Here is a 7,037-nt window from a genome sequence, read left to right as displayed (position 1 = left end):
AGTACATATACAGTAAATGAACATACTTTCCAGAAGGCCAACAATTCACTAAAAATGTTTTTTTTTATTGGTCTTATGATGTATTCTAATTTTTTGAGATAGTGAATTGGTGGGTTTTTGTTAAATGTGAGCCAAAATCATCACAATTAAAAGAACCAAAGACTTAAACTACTTCAGTCTGTGTGCACTGAATTTATTTAATACACGAGTTTCACAATTTGAGTTGAATTACTGAAATAAATGAACTTTTCCACAACATTCTAATTTATTGAGATGCACCTGTATATCAGATGATATGAGAAAGAACAGAGAACAAAGCTTGAAAGAAAATCCGGAAATCTTGGTTCAGGGGTCCGGCCCATGGTCCATCTGCGGCCCTCCGACTGCTCCGATGCGGCCCGCAATAAACTTTAGAAAAAGAATTAGGCCCACTATGGAAAAATTATATGAAATTCATACTGGATGTCGCTATCACGTGTGGCCGCTATTCACAGCGCATCGTCTCCTCTAGTGCGTTCTGTGTCATCACCAGATTCATCCACTGGCAGAGTTCAAAAGGAGTTTGGAAAACTTGTTATTTCCAAGGATGAAGCACACCACAGAAAGAATGATGCATTTATTAAAGGACTGGCATCAGGTTAGGTACTTTACTCATGTACTTGTTCTTGTTAAAATGTTCCAGTACCTCACATCATACAACTGATTAGAGCTGCTGTTGTGCGAGCGGCACCATCATTTTTTCTGCATTTGGCTCCTGACTGAAAAAATTTGGACACCCCTCTCTTGGTTCTAAGAGGACCCTCTGGATGCTAGATGTTGATTTCTCTTTGTATGAATTGAAACAGGCTCTTGAAGGGGTAAGACATACTTCTCCTGGGAAGGATGAAGTGTGTTATGAAATGATTAAACATTTTTCAGATATGAACCTCCTCGTGGTCGCTATAATGTGATTCTCGCTCTCGGTGGGGCATGTGGTAAGTTGTGCTTGGATGCCACGGAGAATAGCGTGAAGCCTCCACATGCGCTAGGTCTCCGCGGTAACGCGCTCAACAAGCCACGTGATAAGATGCACGGATTGACGGTCTCAGACGCGGAGGTAACTGAGATTAGTCCTCCACCACCCGGATTGAGGCGAGTCACTATGCCACCACGAGGACTTAGTGCGCATTGGGAATTGGGCATTCCAAATTGGGAAGAAAAGGGGGAAAAAAACATCTTTCAGATATATCTGTGATGAGGAGGAGGGCGTGGCCGGCCATGAGGATGCATGCCCGCCACTGAATTGTCCTAATCAGCCGGAAGGGGGATAAAGACGAGTCGGAGGTACCAGAGAGAGAGCCGAGCTGCATGTGTGTGTATGTGTCCGTGATCTGTCGCCTCCTGCTTCCTCCACAAATGAACCTTATTACAATATCATTAAATACCATCCTAGAAGTAGGGAAACTCCCTTCCTCTTTGAAGCACAGAGTCGTAGTTCCTATTGCAAAGCCTGGGAAGGATCATTCATTTCCAAAAAATTATAGACCAGTAGCCTTAACTTCTAACTTGTGCAAATTAATGGAACAAATGGTTATATCTTGGATGAATTGTGTCCTTGAAACTAGGGGTCTTTTATACCCACATCAGAGTGGTTTCAGAAGGGGACGTAGCAACATGAAAGCAATTGTTTGCCTAGAGGCTGAAATTGGAAAAGCTCAAGTGAATAAATTGTTTGTGGGAGTGTTCTTTGACATTGGAAAAGCTTACAACATGTGTAGGGAAGGGCTTTTTTTATTGGTTTTCTTTATACATAACATAACATACCAGTACAAACAATAAATTAATAAATACACTGCATACATTAAAAAAAAAAAAAAACCTAAGTAATAATATTAATAATTATAGAAATAACACTGTAATGCACAACAGGGTAGGCAAGTCACAATTCAGACATGGATCTAGTATCAGTCATCCTCTGAAGTAACAATCTGTATAAAATTCTCCCACATATCAACATCTAAGTGATTTCCATTCACTTTAGCTAAAATTTTTTCATATGATACAATCACTATCATGAATTCAATCCACATTTTAAGTGTAGGACATTGAATATATTTCCAAAATCTAAGTATCATTCTTATTGCCGTAATTACCCCCACAGTAACAAGGGAGAACTCATTATTTTTAATCTGAGGAATCTCAGATTTGTCTCCTAAAAGACAAATCCTTGATGAAAATGGAAGGTCAAATCCCAAACATCTTCCAAGATATTTCAACACAATTTCCCAAAAAGGTTGCATTTTTGAACATTGCCAAACAGCATGAATGTATGTGCCAGTTTCTTGTTTACATTTCCAGCATTTATTATCATTCAGACAACCCATTCTAAAAAGTCGAACTGGCATATAATAATACCTATGTAATATCTTATACTGGATAAATTTACCTCTTGCTTCCTTAATGTACCTTCCACTGTAAGACAAAATTCTGTTCCAAGTATCCGTATCTATGTCACTATTAATGTCTCTTTGCCAAATCAATCTCAGGTTTTCACAGTTCTTATCATCAATCCTCAAACTGAGTTGATGAAATTTAGATGATATTTGAATGGGTCTTGGTAGTTCACAAACTTTTTCTAAAATATTCTTGTCTTGTCCCATGGAAACTTTTGTCTCCAAACAATTTCTAATCTGTAAATATTTCCAGAAATGATCCCGGCCTTCTAAATGAAATTTTTCTTTTAAATTATTGTAAGATAAAAGCTTATCATTACTAAATAAATCCTTTTAGAGTACGTATTCCACTTCTAAACTATTGTCCTCAAAACAAAGGATTTTTCCCTACCTTAACATAAGGATTATTCCATATTGATGAGTAATGTTGACACATGTGAGAAATCCTACACTTCCTGTGGACGCTTTTCCAAACCTCTTTAGAATGAAGCAATATTGGGTTGGTCATATGATGTTGTAAGTGCCCCTCTGGGTTTTGTGGAATAGCCTCTATTGGCCGAAAAGGGGAAGTAAGTTGTCATTCTATTAATACCCAATCTAAATCTAAATCATCTTCCCCCCAGTGTCTAGCGAGCTTAGACATTTCATATGCTATTTTATAAAGCTCTACATTCGGTAATGCTAACCCCCCCCCCCCATCTCTAGGCAAACATAATTTATTAATGCCAATCCTGGGTCTTCTACCATCCCACAAAAAAATTCTTAAGCATAGCATTATATCCTTTATATATCTGGTGAGGCATAGTTACAGGGACCATCCCCGATATGTAATTAAACTGTGGTGTTACCACAATCTTTATGATATTAATCTTTCCCCATAAAGTTAACATAATTTTTTTCCAACTATCTAATTTTGCCTGTATTTTCTGCAACAAAGGTTCCATATTCAAATTCAATATATTCTCTAAATTAGAGCTCAAGTGGATACCTAAATATCTAATTCCTTTATGCATCCATTTAAACTTAAATGCACTGACTGAGGAAGAAAAACACACTGCTGATACTGGCATAGCCTCTGACTTATGCCAGTTGATTTTATATCCTGAAAATTTAGAATAAGATTCGATCATATTAAGGAGTACTGGTAAGGAACATGCAGGGTCTTTAACTACTAGCAATATGTCATCTGCATATAACAGTAATTTATGTTCTCTTTCCCCTGCAAATACACCTTTAATTCTTGGTGCCTCACTAATCATTGAAGCAAGTGGTTCCAAAACTACTGTAAAAAGAAGTGGACTAAGAGGGCAGCCTTGGCGGGTAGACCTAGATAGATTAAAAAAAGATGAAGTTATTCCATTAGTTGTTACAGCTGCTTTAGGATTGGAGTAAAGAATTTTAACCCACTTCACAAAACCTGGACCAAAACCATATTTTTCTAAAGCTGCGAAAAGAAACCCCCAGTCCACCCTATCGAAGGCCTTTTCCGCATCAAGTGATATTGCAGCAATGGGATCTAAACTAGAACGATTCATCCACATGAGATGTAATAGCCTTCTCATATTGTCAGATGAAGATCTATTTTTAATAAAGCCCACCTGATCTCTGTGTATAATTTTAGGTAAAATACCTTCTAATCGTGAGGCTAATAATTTTGTTAACTTTACAATCTACATTTAATAAACTTATTGGATGATTTCTTTCCGGTTTTGGTATGAGTGATATTAAGGCTTCATTAAAACTATCAGGTAACATATAATCCTCAAGTACCTCTGAATATACCTCCATTAATATTGGGGTCAACTCATCGATAAACATCTTATAATATTCTACTGGGAATCCGTCAGAGCCTGGTGATTTTCCAGATTTCAAAGACATTATAATAGTTCTGACCTCTTCTTGTGTTAAAGGTGCATCTATTGAGTCACGTTCGTTAGGGGTTAAAGTGGGAAATATAACATTGGCTAAAAAGTCTTTTAACTCCTGACTGTAAATGGATTCATATGTATACAATTTTGAATAGAACTGGTTAAAAACCCTATTAATTTCTTTGTTGGAGGTGAGCACCTTATTTCCCTCTTAATTGCAGGTATGACGTGAGATGCATCATGTTGCTTTATCTGCCTCGCAAGGAGTTTCCCAGCTTTTTCCCCACTCTCATAATACTTGGTCTTCAATCAAAATAATGCTGTGGCAGCGGGGGCGTGGTCAAGCATCTCTCCGGAGAGAGAAAGCGGTAAGGGCGCTTACTCCTGAGCTAAATTATGTCTAACACCTGTCTCTAATTTCAGTGAGCACGGGGAGAGCGGCATAAAGAGAGCGACACAACGCTCAGGGAGAGAGACTGGATATGACAGAGCTGAGCCAGAGTGTCCATTCCTGAGTAGTGGAAGTTATTTGTAGAAGCAGTGTGTGTGTTAGTGTGGATAGAGTGTATGAACGTAACTATAAAGTGGTGTCGAGGAAGAGGGGAAATAAAAGCGTCACCTGAAAAAGGAAAACTGCTTCTCGCGTCTTCTGTTACACTGGTGCCGAAACCCGGGAACTTGAAGTTTGGGTCGAAGATGGATGGAGGTCGTCCCGTAGAGTCCTCCCAGTTGGCGGAGATCCTCCAAGCCCTCGCCAGCCTACATCGGAACCACCAACAAATGCTGCTTGAGCTCCGACAAGATCAAGACCGCCGGTTTGTCGAGCTCATGCATGCTCAAGCCGAGGACCGGCAGGCGATCTGGAGCCTCCTCAGCCAGGGGGCATCCTCAGCCGCGACCCCGGACACACCCACGCCGTTACCCCCGCCAGCATTACAGAAAATGGGGGCGGCGGACGACCCCGAGGCTTTCCTGGATTTGTTTGAGCGGACCACCGAGATCTGGGGCTGGCCGCTCGGCCAATGGGCAGCGCGACTGATCCCACTACTGTCCGGGGAAGCCCAGCTCGCAGCTCAACAACTGCCAGCGTCGAGCCTCCTGGCCTACGGAGATCTAAAAAAAGCCATCTTGCAACGGGTTGGTCGCACTCCGGAGGAAAGTCGTCAACTCTTCCGGAGCTTGAAGTTGGAAAGCTCTGACCGCCCGTTTGCCTTTGCCCAGCGGCTCCGTGACGCCTGCCGAAGATGGCTGTTAGCGGGGGATCGTGACGTCCAGGAAATTATCGACCAGGTGGTACTGGAACAGTTCATAGTTCGACTGCCAAAAGGAACGGCGGAGTGGGTCCAGTGCCACCGCCCGGCGTCGTTGGAGGAAGCTATCCGACTTGCGGAGGACCACATGGCGGCGATCCCGAGGACAGAAGATCCCTCCTACCTTCTCTCTCCTCCCTCTGTTTCTTCCCCCTCCCCTCTCTCTCTCTCGTCTGCTCTCTCTCCAGGTCCCGTTCCTGCCCCACGCAGACGAGGAGGAACCCAGCCCCTGAGACCAGTTTCCCGGGTGTGGGAGGCGACACCTTCCCCTATTCCAGTGCCCCGCCGCTCTCCCCCTCAGGGGGGGGCGCCCGCCGACGCAAGTGCGGGCGTGGCGCCTGGGCCGGCCTGCTGGAGGTGCGGAGACCCGAGCCACTTCCGAGATCAGTGCCCTCTGATGGAGCTGGGGATGGTGGTGCGGGTCTCTGACCTCCCACAGGCTGCCCCCGACCGGGCCGGAGCGTACCGGATACCGGTAAGTGTCAAGGGGGGTACTCACCAAGCGTTGGTGGATACCGGGTGTAATCAAACCACTATCCACCAACGCCTGGTTCAACACGAGGCATTGGTCACATCCAAAACGGTGAAGGTGAAGTGTGTACACGGGGATATTCACAAGTATCCAGTGGTGACCCTGACAATTAAATTTCGGGGGAAAAAGCATAGAGTGGAGGCTGCGGTTAGTTCCCGCCTCACCCATCCGCTGATTTTGGGGACTGATTGGCCTGATTTTAAAGCTTTATTAAAGGGAATTTGTGCGGATGGGTCCTGTGCGAGAATAGGGAGATGTGTGATGTGCGATGCTCTGGCAGGGGAGGCGGAGCCGGGGCCGTCCTGTATTCCCTTTCTCGTGGATTAACCAATCTCCAAATATCTGTTAATTCATTGTTATCTTTGAGAGTGTGAATAGCAGCCCTATCTCTAGGGCTTAATCTGATGTTGTTTTGACTTCTGTCCAGGATTCCATCCATAGTCTGATTAAAGTCACCTCCGAGTATAACATATCCCTCGAGGTTGGCTAATATTTTGTTTACCTCATGAAAGAATTTAGGCTTCTCCTTATTTGGGGCATATACATTACACAGCGCTACCTTAATATCATTGAGCTTTGCTTCTATACAGAGTAAACGACCTTCCTTGTCTTTATGTTGATTCATCAATACAAAATGTATTTTCTTCCTTACTAGAATGGCTACTCCACTCCTCTTGCTTGACACAGAATTATGAAAAACATGTCCGACACAGTCATGTCTAAGTTTTAAGGCTTCCTTTTCATCTTTAAAATGCGTTTCTTGTAAAAAGGCAATATCAGCTTTTCTCATCTTAAGATACGCAAGTATTTTTTTCCTTTTAACAGGTGACCCACAGCCATTTATATTCCAAGTTATGATATTTACACATTGTCTATCCATCACACACTAATACAA

The 7,037-nt window shown here is 42.7% G+C and overlaps 1 protein-coding gene across 1 annotated transcript in view; it reads left to right on the top strand.

Annotated features, from left to right (window-relative positions):
• Positions 1 to 5,965: 5,965 nt before the first annotated feature.
• Positions 5,966 to 7,037, top strand: part of LOC127436287 (anoctamin-5-like) — a 107,610-nt gene continuing 106,538 nt past the window's right edge. The window contains exon 1 of the mRNA XM_051690358.1: positions 5,966 to 6,085. The gene's annotated coding sequence lies outside the window, so the exon portion shown is untranslated. The remainder of the gene's footprint in view (positions 6,086 to 7,037) is intronic.

The sequence above is a fragment of the Myxocyprinus asiaticus genome, chromosome 46 (assembly GCF_019703515.2).
Source record: "Myxocyprinus asiaticus isolate MX2 ecotype Aquarium Trade chromosome 46, UBuf_Myxa_2, whole genome shotgun sequence".
NCBI classification, from domain to species: Eukaryota; Metazoa; Chordata; class Actinopteri; order Cypriniformes; family Catostomidae; genus Myxocyprinus; species Myxocyprinus asiaticus.
The sequence above is the reverse complement of the archived record's forward strand: the minus strand, read 5'-3'. Positions and strand labels throughout refer to the sequence as shown.